This window comes from Meles meles, chromosome X (genome assembly GCF_922984935.1).
Source record: "Meles meles chromosome X, mMelMel3.1 paternal haplotype, whole genome shotgun sequence".
In the NCBI taxonomy this organism is placed as follows: Eukaryota; Metazoa; Chordata; class Mammalia; order Carnivora; family Mustelidae; genus Meles; species Meles meles.
The window spans coordinates 108,043,665-108,064,283 of record NC_060087.1 but is presented as its reverse complement, the minus strand read 5'-3'; positions in this window follow the sequence as shown (position 1 = coordinate 108,064,283).

Here is a 20,619-nt window from a genome sequence, read left to right as displayed (position 1 = left end):
ATGATCTCCCTGATATGAGGACATGGAGAAGCAACATGGGGGGTTAAGGGGATAGGAGAAGAATAAATGAAACAAGATGGGATTGGGAGGGAGATAAACCATAAATGACTCTTCATCTCACAAAACAAACTGGGGGTTGCTGGGGGAGGTGGGATTGGGAGAGGGAGAGGGGGCTATGGACATTGGGGAGGGGAGGCGAACCATAAGAGACTATGGACTCTGAAAAACAACCTGAGGGTTTTGAAGGGTCAGGGGTGGGAGGTTGGGGGAACAGGTGGTGGGTAATAGGGAGGGCACGTTTTGCATGTAGCACTGGGTGTTGTGCAAAAACAATGAATACTGTTATGCTGAAAAAAATAAATAAAATGGAGGAAAAAAAAGTCTTACATAAAGTAGAATATTTATTATTATTATTTATTATTTGTTGTTAAAAAGTACTAATGTTATAGCCCTCAGGGTAATAATATACAATTATCAAGGATACTGGAAATTTGTTTCAAGAGAATGATCTGGGGATTAAAATAAATGGGATTAGTTGAAGAAAATTATTTTGGGAGCTCAGGTAAATACAAATCATTGTTTGTTAAGAAAACAGATTGTATTTCTCCATATATGAAAATATTGGAAATGAGAAGAGAGACTGGACCTTCCTCAAAAAGGCGAGGTTATGCTGACCTTGGATTAGTATTGTGGCATGTCTGTTTTTCCTTATTTTGGCACTCAATTGCTGCCTTAGTGTCCATTCACTACATGCTGTTCAGTTGCAAATCTGAACCAATGGTGCTAAAAAATGTATTAAGAAATACAGAAAAAGGGCGCCTGGGTGGCTCAGTGGGTTAAGCTGCTGCCTTCGGCTCAGGTCATGATCTCGGGGTCCTGGGATCGAGTCCCACATCGGGCTCTCTGCTCTCTGCTTGGCAGGGAGCCTGCTTCCCTCTCTCTTTCTCTCTGCCTGCCTCTCTGCCTATTTGTGATCTCTCTCTCTCGCTGTCAAATAAGTAAATAAAATCTTAAAAAAAAAAAGAAATACAGAAAAAATAAGCTTTTGTTTACACAGATTGTCTTAGCAGGTTTATATAGTTGTTGTTGTTACATAGTAGTAAGTTGTAATCTTGTGCATGTTTATGTCTCCAACTCAGTCATAACTGGAGATCAGAGAATGTAATTGTCATCTTTGTATTCTCTTATTTCTCCACTAATGCCTGGCAAATCATAGGCACTCAATAAATATTTACTGAATGAATGTATTTGCCTCCAGAGACTTAAAGATTAAGACTATGAAAAATAAACGCATAAACACATAAACAAGACTTTTCTCTTAAATAGTATGGAATCCTGCTTTGTTTTCCCAGCTTTGTTCTTTGCCCTAATTCATTTCCCAGTCAGGCTCTGGTGCTTATCCATTTTTTCGCCTGCAAATACTTAGATTTGAAGGTTTCTTTAAAACATTTAATGTTCTTTTTTTTCAGAAATTAGTTTTGAAAGACTTTTTTGTAGGAGTTTGTCTTCTTACCTAAAAGTAGTTATATGCTAAAAACTTCTTTAAATATTAGTTGAGAAGTTCACCGATGTATTCACTGCCTGTCTTGTTGTGGGATATAGGGTATTTTTATAGTATTTGATCATTATTTGCCGACACTGGAAGAACATCTTTAGAGGAAATGACAGTCTTCCATAAGGTAGGGTTTTAAAGAAGAATTAGAAGCACTATCTCTTATTTGCTCCTTGACTTGCCCCTTAACTTCATTGCTGACTCACTCTTAACTTTCGCATAAGCTTTTTGATGCTAAATGACCTGGGTTGTCTTTTTAAAAACACTAAATAGCCTATCTATGTATGTATTTATATTATGTAGAATTTTAATTATTTTGAAACATTTCCTACTTCAGGGACAAAGTGATCTACAGAAGTATAATTAATTATGTAGTTTGTGAGTGAAGTAATTGAAAAAGTAACCCTCCAGGCAACCCAGAAATTGTATGTCACTTAAAATATGCAAGAGGACACATATTTTTATGTACAGATTACCTAGTATGGTTGCCTGAAACCTTTGCATTATAGGTTCTTATAACTATTTTTTTAAAAATGTTAATTCCAGGGACACCTGGGTGGCTCAGTTGGTTAAGCATCTGCCTTCATGATCCCAGGGTCCTGGAATTGAGTCCTGCATTGGGCTTCTTTCTCAGTGGGGAACCTGCTTCTCCCTTTGTCTGCTACTCTCCCTGCTTGAGCACCCTCGATTTCTCTCTCTCTGACAAATAAGATCTTTAAAAAAAGTTAGTTTCATTTATGTAACTACATATTTGCATATACCTCCCCAAATATATTTCTGACTTGAAAATTTATGTTCTTCCCCTTTACTCTTTGGATGAGTTAATTTCTATTTTTTTTTTCTTTTTTGAGGAGGGGGAGAAAGAAATGACTAATCAAGGATATCCATTGAAATAAACTGAGTACTCTGGAAAAAATTCATCTGTTAAATATACTCTAGCATTAATGATTAAACAGAATTGGATTCTCCAGATGTTGATTTTTTTTCCCCAGCCAAACTCAGTGTTGAACAAGTTGTCAAAATTCTTCCATCAATTACTAATTTAGAGTGATTTTAGAAAGCAATTCACAAAGACCTCCTGGATGTTTTATTGACAGCTTCCTAATCTCTGCAAGTCTAAGGTAACCCAGCTACAATAAACATGTCACTAGGTGAGCTGCTCAGGGATGCAGTTCAGTGAGAATGACACGTACTAATGTGAAAGATAGGCTGCATAGGCCACAGGTGTTTTCTTTAAGAGATGTTGTTTTAAGATCTACTGAAAGGGCTGCTTTAAATGATTACCTACTACTGGGCTGCTGCAAACCCAGAGACACCTAGCACTGGAGTGTGATGTCAACAAAAGGGCAATGTGGTTACAGAAGGTTTCTGCAAAACAGGCTAATCTTTAGGAAAAAAGGAGTCTTTAACTGCTAGGTGTTATTTTGCGCAGGCAATGGTCTTTGCTTCCTAGGCCCCTACCCTACCTTTTTTTTTTTCTTCTAAACTCTGTAACATGTCAGGGTAGAATACATTTAATGTCTTCACACTTCCACAGTGAATATTTTGTTATTATCTTAGTACAGCATTTATCAGAATGTAATGCAGTTAACTATGTGAGGATCTTCCTACTCACCCCCAATTTGAATGTGAACAATCTCGTCCCAATACCTAGCACAATAGGCTCCACATACATGGCACTGGGAAATCCAGAGCAATGACTAATATCATGATATCTTGGCATCAATTATTTTATCAGATTAGTTTACCAGAACATTTGTAAATGTAAAAAGCTGTTTTTTTTAAAGATTTTATTTATTTGACAGAGAAAGATCACAAGTAGGCAGAGAGGCAGGCAGAAAGAGAGAGAGAGAGAGAGAGAGGGAAGCAGGTCCCCTGCTGAGCAGAGTGCCCAATGTGGGACCCAATCCCAGGACCCTGAGATCATGACCTGAGCCAAAGGCAGAAGCATAACCCACTGAGCCACCCAGACGCCCGAACATTTGTAAATGTAATAAAGATTAGGTTGATGGATGAAAAACATCTAGTGATCATGACAATTCATAGCATGGAATAATTTGGTTGGGCAGCAGAAATTTTGATTACTTAATAGTTTCATAGAGGGCTAATAGTGGATCTGGGCCAGCAAGATAAAATGGAATAAATATTTTAGAATCACAAAAATCTGAGTTTGAAACATAGCTCTATTATTTTTTTATTGAATAACCATGGATGTGTTGCTTAACTTCTCTAAACCTGACCTTCTAACTATTCAATACCCAGGATCTAGCATGTTAATACATATAAACACTCTACAGATACTAGTTCTTGTTCTTTCTAGATCCCCACCAATTCTTTGAAAGGGTATGTGTACTTTTTTATTTAATTATTACAGTTTTACAAGGAAATTTCTATGTGCATTGTGGAAAGTGGTACATATAAAAAAGCAAAATATAAGAAAACAAAACAAAACAAAAAACCTCATTTCCATCAGCCAGAGATTACTACTATTTAATAACTCAGTGTACAACTTTCCAGATTTTTTCTTTTCTTTTTTTAAAAGTTTTTATTTATTTCTTTGAGAGAGAGAGAGAGAAAGAGAGAGAGTGAGCACAAAGGGAGAGTGAGAGGTAGAAGCAGACTCCCTGCTGAGCATAAAGCCTGACGGGGGGTTGTATCCCAGGACCCTGAGATCATGACCTGAGCCCAAGGCAGACGCTTAACGGACTGAGCCACCCAGGCACCCCAGATTTATTATTTTTTTTTGTACATAAGTGTATTCATCTACGTCGTCACTACTAAAATGAGAATATTTTCTGTAGTTTGGTTTATAATCTGCTTCTTTCAGTTAATGATTCCATCTTTTCATGGCAATAAATATTCATATTAACTAATATTCAGGAGGTTTTTCATGTGTATACATTGAAACTTAAAATGGATGATTTGATGTACTACTCAGGAAATTGGTCCCATTACCAGAAATCGTTAGAATAATATATCAGACATTTAATACAATACAGTAACCCCTCTTATCTGCGGTTTCACTTTCTGTAGTTTCAGTTACCCACCTTCAACCACAGTCAGGAAGAAGATGATCCTCCTTCTAATTTAGTGTCAGAAGGTCAATAGTAGTCTAATGCTGTGTCACAATGCTCACATCGTCCACCTTGCATCATCTCATCATGTAGGCATTTTATCATCTCATGTCACGGGAATAGGAATGATGAGTATAGCATAATATATTTTGAGAGAGACCACATTCACATAAATTTTATTACAGTATATTTTATAATTGTTATACTTGTTTTACTTTATTATTTATCATTGTTAGTCTCTTACTGTGCCTAATTCATAAATTAAACTTTGTCATAAGAATGTGTAGGGAAAAAACAGTATATATAAGGTTTAGTACTATCTGTGATGAACCTCAAGAGTTAATTGTAAACATTTATCATGTAGTGATAATCTTTGTCTAGTTGCTTGCTTAATTCAATGATTTTCAGATATTGGAGCATATCACAGCCACATGCACATATTTTAAAATTGCGAGTTGCTGAAGTCTCAACTCAAATTAACCTCAAGAGTTAATTGTAAACATTTATCATGTAGTGATAATCTTTGTCTAGTTGCTTACTTAATTCAATGATTTTCAGATATTGGAGCATATCACAGCCTCATGCACATATTTTAAAATTGCGAGTTGCTGAAGTCTCAACCCAAGCAGAAGTCTCAGAATTTCCTTGTAAAAACACCATTTTATTTGAGTTTTCAAATTACTTCAATCAAAAAGCAAATGAGACAGTATCAACAAAATAAGGAATCTGCCCTAAAGGTTTATGGTGTAGCAGAGCCGAAATATATCTAATTCATTTATTATAAAAAACTACTAGTGACAAAAGTAGGTAAATACAGTATTAAGATTATACTAAACAGAATGAGAATATGGAGAATAGAGCAATTGCTTCAGTCTGAGGTCATGGAGAGCTCCATGCTTGGAGGAAGAGACAATGTTTGAGCTGGGTATGGAAAGCAAAATAAGAGTGGAGACCGAGTGCTAACACTGGGTTCAAAGTACATTATGAGTGTCTGGAATGTATGAGTACATACATACATACAGGGCTGTTGCAGTTTGACCTTGTGGAATTTGAAGTGCTTATGGGATTTCTAGATACAATGTCTGGTTGGTAGTTGAAAATATGGATCTGAAGCTCATGAGAGAGGTTAGGGCTAGAGGTTAGGACTAGTGGGATTCACCACTACAGAATGGTACTTGGGAGGAGGTAGGGAGCAGTGTAGTGTCTCAAAGGCTGGTTCTCATTGGAAAAACATTCCATATTCTTTGATTGGAAGAACAAATATTGTTGCAATATCTATACTGCCCAAAGCAATGTACACATATAATGCAATCCCTATCAAAATACCACCAGCATATTTCACAGAATGAGAAGAAGCAATCCTAAAATTTGAATGGATCACAAAAGACCCTACATAACCAAAGCAATCTTGAAAAAGAAAACCAAAACTGGAGTCATCATAATTCTGGACTTCGAGTTATATTACAAAGCTGTAGTGATCAAGACTATCTATCTATCATCTATCTATCTATTTATCTATCATCTATCTATCTAATCTATCATCTATTATATGTCATCTATCTATCTATCTATCATCTATCTCTATCTATCTAATGTAATATTATTCAGCCATAAAAAGGAATATAATTTTGTTATTTACAACAACCTGGATGAAGCTTCACTTATGCTAAGTGAAATAAGTCAGCCAGGGAAAACAAATACCATATGATTTCACTCATATATGGAACTTGAGACACAAAAGAAATGAACATGGGGGAAAAAGAGAGAGGGAATCCGTGAAACAGAGTCTTAACCATAGAGAACAAACTAAGAATTACTAGAGGAGAGATGGGTGGGGGCATGGGTTAAATGGGTGATGGGTATTAAGAGGTGCACTTGTGAGATGAATCACTAAATTCTATACCTGAAATTAATATTACACTGTATATTAACTAACTAGAATTTAAATAAAAACTTGAAAAAAATTGTCAACACACCAAAATCACTGTTAATTATAAAATTTTAAAATTGTTAAATTTGACTTAATAAAAGTTATCTTTATCACAAGACACAATCAAGAAAATAAAGAAGGTATGAGCTGTGAAGAGATTTTTCAGGATATATGTATTGACAAAGTTCTTATACCTAGAAAAAATGAAGTTCACAAATACATAAGAAACCCGATTTTTAACATGGGCAAAGAATTGAGACATTTGACAAAAGGAGAAATCAAAATGGACCACAACCATATGGAAAGGTGATAAATATCTTTACTGCTCAAGGTAATGCAAAAAAAAAAAAAAAGGCACAATAACATACCACTGCACATATACCAGAATGAAAAAAATAAATAAATAAAAGGCAATACCAACACTTTGCAAGAATTTGGAACAATTAGAACTCTCTTACATTGCTGAAAGAACTGTAAAATAGTGCAACTTTTTAAAGATGTTAGTACCGAGTGCCCGGGTGACTCAGTGGATTAAAACTTCTGCCTTTGGCTCAGGTCAGGATCCCAGAGTCCTGGGATCGAGCCCCGCATCAGGCTCTCTGCTCAGCATGGAGCCTGCTTCCTCCTCTCTCTGCCTGCCTCTCTGCCTACTTGTGATCTGTCAAATAAATAAATAAAATCTTAAAAAAAAAGAAGATAGTACCTAATCTAGTTAATCATACACTTACTTTACAATGCAACAATTTCATGCCTGAGTGTATAACCAACATAAATAAGAATTGACATCTACTATAAAATATGTACAAATATTCATAGCAGCTTTATATAAAATATTCACTAACTACAAAAATATCCATTACCAGTAGAATGGGTAAATATAATGTAGTATATCATTATAATAAAATATTACCACAGCAGTTTAAAAAAATCTAGTGATAATTCAACAATATAGATAGATCTAACAGATGTAATGTTGAGTGAAAAGAAAGCCATGATACATTCCATATGATTCTATTTACATGAAGTTTACAAACAGGCAAAACCAAGTTGTGAGAACAGTCAGGGAAAGGAACATTCTGAGAAGAGGGTTGATATATGTGTAGGTATATGTGTACATATATCCACATAAATACATTAATATACACACACAAATCATCAGTAATGATCTGGTCATATAGTTAGGTAGATAGATAGATTTATTATAATATAATATGTCATATATAGATTTATTAAATATAGATTTATTAAGTATAGATTTTCATATATAAAGAGTTATTACTATATATAGATTTATCATAATTTAAAATAAAATATATAATATGTATTATAAAATGATATATCAATATAATCTAATAATATAATATTTTAAATTAATACATTATTAATATTATGCCATATTAATATATAAATGGCATGTTAATATATATTATATATGTAATATATTAAATTAATATATAGTATATATGAATACATAAATTATATGTGCATATATTTATATATTATATAAATTAAATATGTTATATGTCATATATATGATATATGATATAAAATTTATTATATATTGAAAATAAATCTGTGTGCTTGTGTGTAAAGTGATAGAATGCTGTTAGTTTGGAACATGTCATTATATATATAATTTATACCTTAAAGATAAATAAAAGGATATGGAATTATTATGAATAATTTGTACAATTTATCAACTTAGATTAAATGATATAATACGTTATAATATATAATATATTATAATATACTCTGTATAACATATAATATATAATATATTGTGATATATTGTATTACATCATACATGGATATATTATATTTATATAATATATATTTGTATATAATATATGATATAAAACAGAATTATTATATATAATAAATCTGTGTGTGTGTAAAGTGTTAGTATGCTGTTGGTTTTGAGCACATCACTATATATAATTTATACATTAAAGATAAAATAAGATATGAGATTATTATGAACAATTTTATACATTTGTCAACTTAGATTAAATGAACAAACTTCTTGGAAACTGTAATCAAGTAAAATTGACACAAGAGGAACTAGAAAATTAACCATCTTGCATCCTTTAAATAAATTGAATTTGTTATTATAAATCTTACTACAAATACACTATGTGCCAGGGAGCTGTGCTGAAGAATTCTTCTAAGTATTTAAGTGAGAAAATAAAGAACAAATTTACCGAATCTTTCTCATGGAATAGGAAATAAAAGGAATCATTCTCTTACCTTTTATGAAGCCAATAGAACTTGATACCCAAACTGGAAATAACAATAATAATAGTAATAATAATAGCAATATTACTGATGTTTTTCAATAATACAAATTTAAAATACTAAATAAAATGATAATAAATCCAGCCCAATAAAATATGGAAAAATAATGCAAAAGGATCAAGAGAGGATTATTTCAAGAAAGGAAAACTGCTTTAATATTAAAAAAATCAATGATTTTATGTAATGCACCATACTAACAGGATAAAGGACAGAATTACATATCATTTCAAAATAGATGAAGACAATAGCATTTGATATATTCAAGACCTCAAGAATGTAACACTAAGTGAAAAAGGCAGACTCAAAAGAACAAATTCAAAAACAGGTAAAACGGGTTTATAGTGTCAGAATCATGACAGTCACCTTTTGGGAATGAGGAGGAGGTAATGACCAAAAGGAGGGATAAGGCAGATGTTGATGGGTCACTGTTTTCCTGATATTTGCTGATCTGGTTGTTGTTGGTTACAAGGGCAAACTGAATTTGTGAGAATTCTATCAGTTGTGCACTTGTGATTTGTGAATGTTCCTGTGTTATATAGTTCAAGAAAAATATTTTCAAGTAGTTTTTATTGCTAAAGGAAAATATAAATTTGTGAGACAATTCTTTAAAAAGCTAAATAAATACCCCATATTGAAAATAATTTTTATACTGTTATATGTCCCAGCTATTTACCTTGAAGCAAAAGATAAGAGGTCAATGCATACCAATTTGTCAGTCATGCAATACTTCTTATAGGAGCATACTCTCAGGATCATGGGATCGAGCCCTGCATTGGGCTCTCTGCTCAGCACAGAGTCTGCTTATCCCTATCTGCCCACCTCTGCCTCTCTTAATTAAATAAATAAATAAACAAACAAGTAAAATCTTTAAAAGATGGAAAAAAATAAAACATCTTTCTCAGTTCAGTTGTTTTTCCATTTGCAAGGATCCTGTTGTGTTTTTGAGAATAAACATTTGAAAATGACTGTCGTGTGATAATAGAAATAAATCTATAAAATGTTATAGATCTCCTCAAATGTAATGTTGGCTTTTAAGTGAAGTACACTATCTGAAGAAACTGAAATTATGAGGCACCTGTGTGGCTCAGTTGTTTGAACATGGCACATCTTGGTTTTGGCTCAGGCATCAATAAAAAAGAAATTCAAATCAAAACAAAAAAAAAATTAAAAATCCTCTTAAATGTAAGCATATGGCAGACCATTTTATAAATCAATCCTGATGTACACATATAGAGGAAAAAAATAAAATGCTAAGATTTTACATTATTGAGTAAAAACAAATACCCACAAAATCAAACATTTATCAAATCAAATAACATTTGCCAGTGAAGTCAAATATACAGTGTGATGAGCCTTCCTGCATTTTTAAATATTTTAGGGGAATGAAATTTATTATTTAAATTTTGAGTTTTCTCCTATTTTTCAGTTAAAATTAATTGAGCACATACTGTGTTCCACAGAATTTTCTATGTTCTGAGAGGATAAATAGGAAAATTTAGCTGAGATAAATTCCTCAGACTGTTACACTAGCAAGTAGAAATAAGAATATCACAGCCAAAGTCTGAGTCTAAAATATCATTAAAAATTTAAACCATACCTGGCTTTCTTCCATGTAATTTGTAACTGGCTCAGGTTAACAAACAATAAGCATACCTCTGAAACTAATAATATACTATATGTAAATAAATTTAATTTAAATTTTTTTAAAAATTGAAAAAAATGTACAAACAGTAAGTAAAATGAGCTCCGAGAGATACCAGATAATTGGAAGCTCAACACTGAGCCAATTTTTCCCAAATTTAGAAGGGCAGCTAAATCTCTGATAATCATTGTTTAAATGAATATTTCTGGGCCCAGTAAGGAATCTGAATTTTGTTTAGTTTGGTTTTGTAACATCCCAGATAACTTTAGGGTGGCTAGTTCCAGGAACATAGTTGAAGAAATACTGCCCTTCACAAAAGAAACAAGTGTCCAAAGACCAGCCAAAATTAGGCTCCATTTTCTTCTTCATCCACTTTCAGTTCTAATTTGTAGGAAAATATAAGTGATTCAAAATTTATTGTGGCTTTTATTTCCATTTGCTCTTGAAAACACAAAGGGAAAATAAGTTTCTCATTTATTCTCATTTGATAGGATCATAGGCAATATCTTTAAGACGGTCACAAAAAATAAGCCAGTGAGAAATAAAATGTAGTTGTATATTTGCCTGAGGCATGTTTTTTTATTGATACTTAAAAAAAAGTCATCCTTCTTCTCCCTCTTAAGTGAAACTAAAGACACATACATGGAAGGAATGTCTAGGAAAAAAGCCATGACTAACAATGACCTGCTGGAAAATGATAAACATTTTTAATTACTACCATGCTTTAGCAAGTTTATTATATCTCCAAATCCATAAAAGCATTACCATGTTTTAAAAATATACTTTCATAAATTATTTTAATCATTTTATACTTAGATATTATTACCTCATTTGCTCTTTTTTTTAAGATTTTATTTATTTGACAGACAGAGATCACAAGTAGGCAGAGAGGCAGGCAGAGAGAGAGGGGGAAGCAGGCTCTCTGCCGAGCAGAGAGCCCAATGCGGGGCTCGATCCCAGGACCCTGAGATCATTACCTGAGCTGAAGGCAGAGGCTTTAATCCACTGAGCCACCCAGGTGCCCCACCTCATTTGCTCTTTAAGTGATCTTTCTTTTTGAAACTACTGTTTTCTTGCTACAGTCCTCAGTTGTTGTTTTTTTTTTAATTTTGAGGTTGTTGATAAGAGAGCCAGTTTAAATGAGTAAACTACAATATCATTTTTGTTTCTCTATTGAGTACATAAACATTTTCTATATGGAATCAATTCTTATATCTTTAGTAGCTTATAAAATATGTTCACTTTGTACAGACTAAATAAAGATCAATGTAAAGACCAATAAAAACACTTTACATAATCATCCCAAGTTTAAATACTCTTACATAAACATTCCTATTTTACACTAACTTCTGGTTCCCATTCACAAATATGCTTTATAATTTTAAGAGCTCTATATATCATTTAAAAGTTCAACTTATTCTTCAGAACATATGATTCCAGGAAGATGTTGAAAGTAAAACTGACACATAAATATGAATAGACCTCTATCTGACTGCTAAAACAAAACAAACTTAGTAGATAGGAGTTACATAATGGTGCCTAATGCTGATTGCTGAATATTGCCAAAAAAATTGAATGGTTAAACTTTCATTAGAATTAATATGGCACATCTGAAGCAATGTTTGCAGTTCACATGGGGAGTAAGCAACTCCTAGATGTCAGATTTTGTGATGTTGTCTAGCATGGTGAACAAAAATAGAGAATTCCTATGTAAGGCGATATCTCAAGGCCTAAGTGATGTCACTGTGTATAATGATGGGAATTTGAAAGATAAGATATTATATGAGTCTATAGGTATCTGTAAATTGATTAGCTGTGGTTGCATTACATAGAAGAGTCCTAAAGATAATCTTAACCTATATCATCATTTCCCAGAATTAACACTGAGATACTGTTTAGTACCTTGATCAACAACTAATACTCAAGGAATAAACTGATCACCTGGTAGGAGCTGGTGCAATAACTCATAATGTTTTTAAATTTGTAGAAATAACAAAACCATATGACCTAGTGAAAATGCCACTTTTTCAATTGCCATAGTAGTTTTGGTTTAAAATAGATTATTTTTTCTAAGTATTCATTCATGTTATAGTTGTCTCATATTTATACCAAAAGGAAGAAAAAATCATAGCAACTACTTCCTGCTAAATGGGAGCATATGTTTATTGAAGGTCAAATTCAGTGAAATGTTAATTCTCTGAATTACTTTTAATCAATTTCTTTTTCCAAAAAAGGGGCAATAAAAGTAAAAAAAAAAAAAAATATGAAACATCTTTTTTTTTTTTAATGCGAGGACATCATTGCTATTCTTAGTACTACACACAATACCATGCTGAACAACTATTTGGAAATTAATATGGTGAATATCTAATTTTGCTATACTAACATTGCTGAAGCTTACTGGAAATGTGTGTGATTTAACTGAAATTTTTTGTGCAAACAACATTTTAGTAGCCCCCATAAGATAGAATATACTAAGGAGAGTGCTCTCTCATAATGCAACATACCAACTCTCAAAGGTAAAAAGAATGTTAACATGAATATCTAGAGTTGGGTATATGAAAACTATCTAATTCCATTAAATATATACAAATGTTACAGTTCTTATTTATAAAGAAGTGAGATCCTCCTAAGTTTCAAGAAAGCCAAATAAATCTCATTTTTTCTTAGAAGTCAGAAAATGAATTTGTTCAAAATGTATTAGGCACTTATTATGCTATGTACTTTATTTGAGGGTAAAATTACAACACACATGGTTTTATAAGATGTTTGCAATATTAGAAATATATAAGTTCCCCTCAATAGAGTCAGAAAAAAAAACCTGACAAAATACAGCATCCATTCTTTATAGAAAGTCTCCTCCATGTAAGAATAGTGGGAACATACCTCAGTATCATAAAAGCCATAAACAAACAACACAGCAAATATTATCCTTCATGGGGAAAAACTGAGACCTTTTCCTCTAAGTTCAGGAAAATGACAGGATGTCTACTCTCAGCACTATTCAACATAGTACTAGAAGTCCTAGCCTCAGCAATCAGACAACAAAAAGAAATAAAATAAATCCAAATTGTCAAAGAAGAAATCAAACTTTCATTCTTCCCAGGTGACATTATACTCTATGTAGAAATCCCAAGAGAATTTGAGAGGCAGGGCAGGGAGTCGTGGGGGAAGGCAGGGAAAAATGAAACAAGATGGGACTGGGGAGGGAGATAAACCATAAGAGACTCTTAATCTCAGGAAACAAACTGAAGGTTGCTGGAGAGGAAGGGGTAGGAGGGTTGGGGTGGTTGGGTGATGGATTGGGGAGGGTATGTGCTATGGTGAGTGCCATGAACTGTGTAAGATTGAGGATTCACAGACCTGTACTCCTGAAACAAATAATACATCATAAATATATATATATATATATAATTTGGAAGAAAAAAAACCCAGGAGACTCCACCAAAAAAAATGCTAGACTGAGGCAGGAATTCAGCAAAGTAGCAAGATACAAAATCAAGACACAGAAGTCAGTTGCATTTCTACACTAATAATGAGGCAGAATAAAGAGAAATCAAGGAATTGGTCCCATTTACAATTACACCAAAAAACACAAGATACCAAGGAATAGACATAACCCAAGAGGTAAATGATCTGTATGCTGAAAACTATAAAACACTTATGAAAGAAATTGAAGAAGACACAAAGAAATGGAAAAACATGCTCATGGATTGGAAGAACAAATATTATTAAAATGTCTATACTACCCAAAGTAATCTACACATTCAATGCAATCCCTGTAAAAATAACACCAACTTTTTCACAGAGCTGAAAGAACAATCTTAAAATTTGAATGGAACCTGAGAAGACCCTGAATAGCCAAATAAACCATGAAAAAGAAAAGCAATGCTTGAGGAATCACAATTCTGGACTTCAAGCTGTATTATAAAGCTGTAATCATCAAGGCAGTATGGTTCTGGCACAAAAACAGACACATAGATCAATGGAACAGAATAGAGAGCCCTGAAATGGACCCCCAACTCTATGGTCAACTAATCGTCAACAAAGCAGGAAAGAATATTCAATGGAAAAGAGTCTCTTCAACAAATGGTATTGGGAGAATTGGACAGCCACATGCAGAAGAATGAAACTGGATCAGTTTCTTATACCATACACAAAAATAAACACAAAATGAATGAAATACCTAAGTATGAGACAGGAATCCATCAAAATCCTAGAGGAGAACACAGGCAACAATCTCTTTGACCTTGGCCATAATGTCTTCAAAGGCAAGGGAAACAAAGACAAAAACGAACTACTGGGACTTCATCAAGATAAAAAGTTTTTGCACAGCTAAGGAAAGAGTCAATAAAATTAAAGTCAACCTATGGAATGGGAGAGAATATTTACATATGTTTTATCAGATAAAGGAAGGACTAGTTTCTAAAGTCTATAAAGAACTTACCAAAATCAACACCAAAAAAACAACAAAAGGGTGCCTGGGTGGCTCAGTTGGTTAAGCGACTGCCTTCAGCTCAGGTCATGGTCTCAGAGTCCTGGGGATTAAGTCCCACATCAGGCTCCCTGCTCCATGGGGAGTCTGTCTCTCCCTCTGACCTTCTCCCCTCTCATGCTCTCTCTCACTGTCTCTCTTTCAAATAAATAAATAAAATCTTTTTAAAAAATTCTGTTAAGAAATGAGAAGAAGATATGAAAAGACATTTCTCTAAAGAAAACATACAAATGGCCAACAGACCCATGAACAAATGCTCAACATTACTCAGCATCGGGGAAATACAAATGATAACCACAATAAGATACCACCTCATATCTGTAAGGATAACTAAAATTAACAAGTCAGGAAAGGACAGATATTGGTGAGGATGTAGAGAAAAGGGAACTTTTGCACACTGCTGGTGGGAGCGCAAGCTGGTGCTGGTGAGAGTGCAAGCTGGAAAACAGTATGGGGCTTCCTCAAAAAGTTAAAAATAGAGCTACCTTATGACCCAATGATTACACTACTCTAACATTTATAGCAGCAATGTCCACAATACCCCAAAACATGGAAGGAGCCCAGATGTCCATCGACAGATGAATGGATAAAGAAGATGTGGTATACATATATACCATGGAATATTACTTGCTCATCAAAAGAATGAAATCTTGGGGCGCCTGGATGGCTCAGTTGCTAAGCGTCTGCCTCTGGCTCAGGTCATGATTCCAGGGTCCTGGGATCGAGTCCCACATCAGGCTCTCTGCTTGGCGGGAGGCCTGCTTCTCCCTCTCCCACTACCCCTGCTTGTGCTCTCTCTATGTCTCTCTCTCTGTCAAATAAATAAAATCTTAAAATTGAAAAAAAAATTTAAAAAAAGAATGAAATCTTGTCATTTGCAATGATACTTATGGTACTAGAGGGTATTATGCCAAATGAAATAAGTCCGTCAGAGAAAGACAAATACCATATGATTTTATTCACATGTGGAATTTAAGAAACAAAACAGATGAACATAGAAGAAGGGAAGGAAAAATAAAATAAAATGAATATAGAGAGGGAGGAAAACCATACGAGATGCTGAACTCTACAAAACAAACAGGACTGATGGAGGGGAGGTGGGTATGGTTATGGGGTAATTGGGTGATGGCCATTAAGTAGGGCACATGATGTAAGGAGCACTGGGTGATAAATCCAATGAATCACTAAATTCTACCCCTGAAACTAATGAGATAGCACATGTTTACTACACTAAATTTAAATAAAGAATTTTTTAAAAAAGAAATATATAATTAAATCGCTAATGACAAGAAAGTGTAATGAAAATGTAAAAGTGTGGAATTTAGCTTGTTATTCATAATTGACTGAAAAGAGACCCTTAAAACAGGAAAAAAGAAAAATACTAGCTATTATAAAATATTGCAATGTTTGCAATTATAGATGGTAAATCAAAATGATTAGAAATTCCTTGGCATCCCTTAGGGTGCCTGGGTCACTCAGTCAGGTGAGCAGCCTTCTTTTGACTTTGGCTCAGGTCATGATCTAAGGGTCATGAGATGGAGCCCTACATGTGGACTCCACACTCAGTGCAGAGTCTGACTGAGATTCTCTCCTTCTCCCTCTGTCCCTCCCTGAACTTGTGCACATGATCTCTCTCTCTCTCTCTCAAAAATAAACAAATAAACTCTAAATAAGTTTCCTTGGTATCCTACTTTTATATATTCTTATATACTTTTCCAGATTATAAACACTTCAAAAATTTTAAGGGTCTAGGACAAGAATTTATCTTCCTGGATACACAGAACTTTAAGATGGCTATTTTAGAATAGCTTACTTTCTGAAAAATTCAGTTATTTACTAAAAGGTTAAATATCTTCCTGTTGGTTATATAATTTGATCAGTAAAACAGACTGGATAGTAAAAGGTAGTTTGTTTCATTCATTATTTCAACCAGATTTTCTAGCATTATACTCTAATATTGAGTTTAAAATTAGTTTCAGGTGTTCAAACTTTCTATGATGTTTTGTTTTATCTGAAACATCTCTGTGATGTTTTGTTCTATCTAAGTGCCATTGAAAGTGACATATCCTTTATTTATAACTCACTTTATTTCCCAAGATACTCCTAAGAGACTTCAGGCTAAGGTCAATTGCGAAAAACTTATATCCATGTGCAGAATATAATTACTAGTTATTTCTAAAATTGATTTTTAATATATGAATTTCCCCTCAAAGCTCACCAAGGATAGCACTTAAAATATAACCTTTCCCTTATATGTAGTCAGGAACGCTAGATGTGATCAATTAAATAAACTGAGATTAAATGTGTTGAGAATTTTTAAAAAGTGATAGTTCTAACTCTAATTTTCAAATTATCCAACTGGGTACCTTTTTAAGGAAAATATGTCAAGAAAATAGATTTTCTATATGCTTTATAGCTTTCAAGACTCCCTTGCCCATACTTAAATCATCATGATTCCTCCTCACAATAATCACAGCTTAAATGTTCTGTTCCATATATAGTGTACTGTTAGTACTCAAAGATTAGGTTAGAATATTTGTATAAATCAATTATAAATTGAAAGAAGCTTAAACACAGCCTCTGACACCTCATGCTTCATTAGGATGGACACTATTAAAAAAAACAGAAAATAACAAATGTTGGCAAGGATGTAGAGAAATTGGAAACTTGTGCACTGTTGGTGGGAGTGTAAAACAGTATAGCCATAATAGAAAACAGAAATTAAAAATAGAATTACCCTAAGATTCAGCATTTGTAATTCTCAGTATATATGTCAAAGAATTGAAAGCAGTATCTAAAAAAGATATTTGCATGCTCTTGTTCATAGCAGCATTATTCACAATAGCCAAGAAGTGGAAGTTACCCATCTACTCATCAATGGATAGATGGATCAATAAAATGTGGTATATACATACAATGGAAAATTATTTAGTCATTAAAATGAAGAAAATTTTGACACGTTACAACATGGATGGAACTTGAGGAAATTATATGACATAAAATAAGCCAGTTAAAAAAAAGATGAATACTATATGATTCCACTTCTATGAGGTACCTAGAATAGTCAAACTGAAAGAAAGTAGAATGGTAGTTGCCAGGGGCTGGTGGGGAGGGAAAAATGGGAAATCGTTTAATAGGTATAAGAGTTTCAATTTTGCAAGATAAAGAAATCCTGGAGACAGCTGCACAATCTATTCAACTGTACACTTAAAATATGTAAGATGGTAAATTTTATGTTATGTGTGTTTTACCACAATTGAAAAAAAAAGTTAAGTCATAAAACAAAAGCCCCTGATCTTTAAGAAGGCAATTAATAAAACATTTACATTCTCATTATTTTTGGTGCCTTGGTCAGTCTAACAGGATGATCCCAAATAGTCTTTTATTAAAATGATTTAAATACTATGAGTTTTTAAATAGTTAAAATAGTGAAGAAAAACAAAGGGATACTTAACACTCCCTGGGAGCATCTATGAGGCAGACAACTTTGCTTAGGGCAATATTCATAAAGAAAGACTATAAGAAAGGAAAGAAGAAAGCTCCTCTAGACATGGCAAATGAGGGTATCTTAGAATTTTCTCTGGTTTGTGATAAATATATGCAGAGCAAATCAAATTACAGGATGTCCTATTTTAAGAAATCCCTTTTTCTACACAAATGAAATAGGGCTTAACTAATCACATTCTGAAAGTATCCTTTAATATTGTTTGGAATAAGGGATTCCATTACATCATTTAGCTTTTTTTGAAGACTGAAGTACATGTCTCAGAGGTGGAGGCAGTGGTAATGCCTTAGAAACCACAGTCAATTGAAAATCTACAATAAAGACGACACTTCTGAAATTATAATGTAAGTCAATGAGGGGATATATTATTCCATTTTCAGAAATGTGTTTCATGTACAAATGTCAAGAAATACATTCACTGTATAAAATGGGATCTGGTTTAAGCCATATGAAGCATAATTCAAAAACAAAAAACACTCAACCCTATATCTCTTAGTAAAGAAGGAGAAACAAAAATGAACCATTTCTGAAGTGCTGGTAGATGTTAGTTGATGAATTTACTAGGAGTCTAGAGGAAAATAAAGTTGCTGCCCTCTAACTGGAACATTCAAGTTTATCATTTGCGTGTAACATAAAAGGGCAATTTGGATGTTAAAATTTAATCAACATGAAATATTAATGCCTTAGTTTGAAACAGAGAATGACACAAAATGGCATTAGAAAGGATGAAAATAGCACCGTTACTCTCATTGACATCATCAATGTATTTGCTTCAGTGAACTGTACCCTCCAAATGGAAAAACAAAAAAGTAATTTTAAGGAAGATATCATCAATACTTAGCTTTCTTCTTGCCCAACTGTAGAATGACCTCTATTCCACAAAGGGTACAGAAACACATCTAACCAAAATAAAGATTTCTATATTTAAAACAGCAACATTTGGTAGAGTTCCTTTATCTTCTTTTTATTAATGTGATTACATTAGGTGAATTTAAAAGTTGTTCACTGCCAAATGAAAAAATGAAATATTACTTTTTGGGGACCATTAAGTAGTACTTAATATTCACTAAACATTCATTTGGCTATCTACCTAGAAGTCATTAATTACATACTACATGCCAGGCATACAGTAATGCATGTATACATTGATGTGCAGACATATTTAATACAGGTGGGTTTTCCATCCTTTGTGTGTTCTTCAATTCCTTTCATAAGGGTTCCCTAGTTTTCAAAGCACAGAGTTTTTACCTCTTTGATTAGGTTTATTCCTAGCTGTCTTATGGGTTTTGGTGCAACTGTAAATGAGATCAATCCCTTTATTTCTCTTTCTGCTGTTTCATTATTGGTTTACAAAAATGTAACAGATTTCTGTACATTGATTTTGTATGCTGTGATTTTACTGAATGCATGTATTAATTATTATAATTTTTTGGTGAAGTCTTTTGGGTTTTCTGTATAGAGTATCATGTTGCATGCAAATAGTGAACATTTTACTCCTTCTTTGCCTGTTTGGAAGCCTTTTATTTATTTATTTTTTGTTGTTGTTGTTGTCTGATTGCTAAGACAAGGACTTCCAGTACTATGTTAAATAACAGTGGTGAGAGTGGACATCCCTATCTTGTCTTGATCTTAGAGGAAAAACTTTCAGTTTTTCCCCATTGAAGGTGGTATTTGTTGTGTGTCTTTTGTATATGGCCTTTTTTATGTTGAGGTATGTCCCCTCTGTCCCTAGTTTGTGCAGAGTTTTTATCATGAATGGATGTGGTAGTTTGCCAAACTCTTTTCTTCCATCTACTGAGAAGATCATATGGTTATTATCCTTTTTATATTAATATGGTGTATCATGTTGATTTATTTTCAAATATGAACCACACATGCAGCTCAGGAATAAATCCCACTTGATCACGGTGAACGATTCTGTCAATGTATTGTTGGCTTTGATTTGCTAGTATTTTGTTGAGAACATTTGCACCCATGTTCATCAGGGATATTAGCCCTGTATTTCTCTTTTTTTAGTGTAATTTTTTTCTGGTTTTGGAGTTAGGGTAATACTGACATCATAGAATGAGTTTGGAAGTTTTCCTTTCATTTCTATTTTGTTTGGAATAGTATGAGAAGAATACATA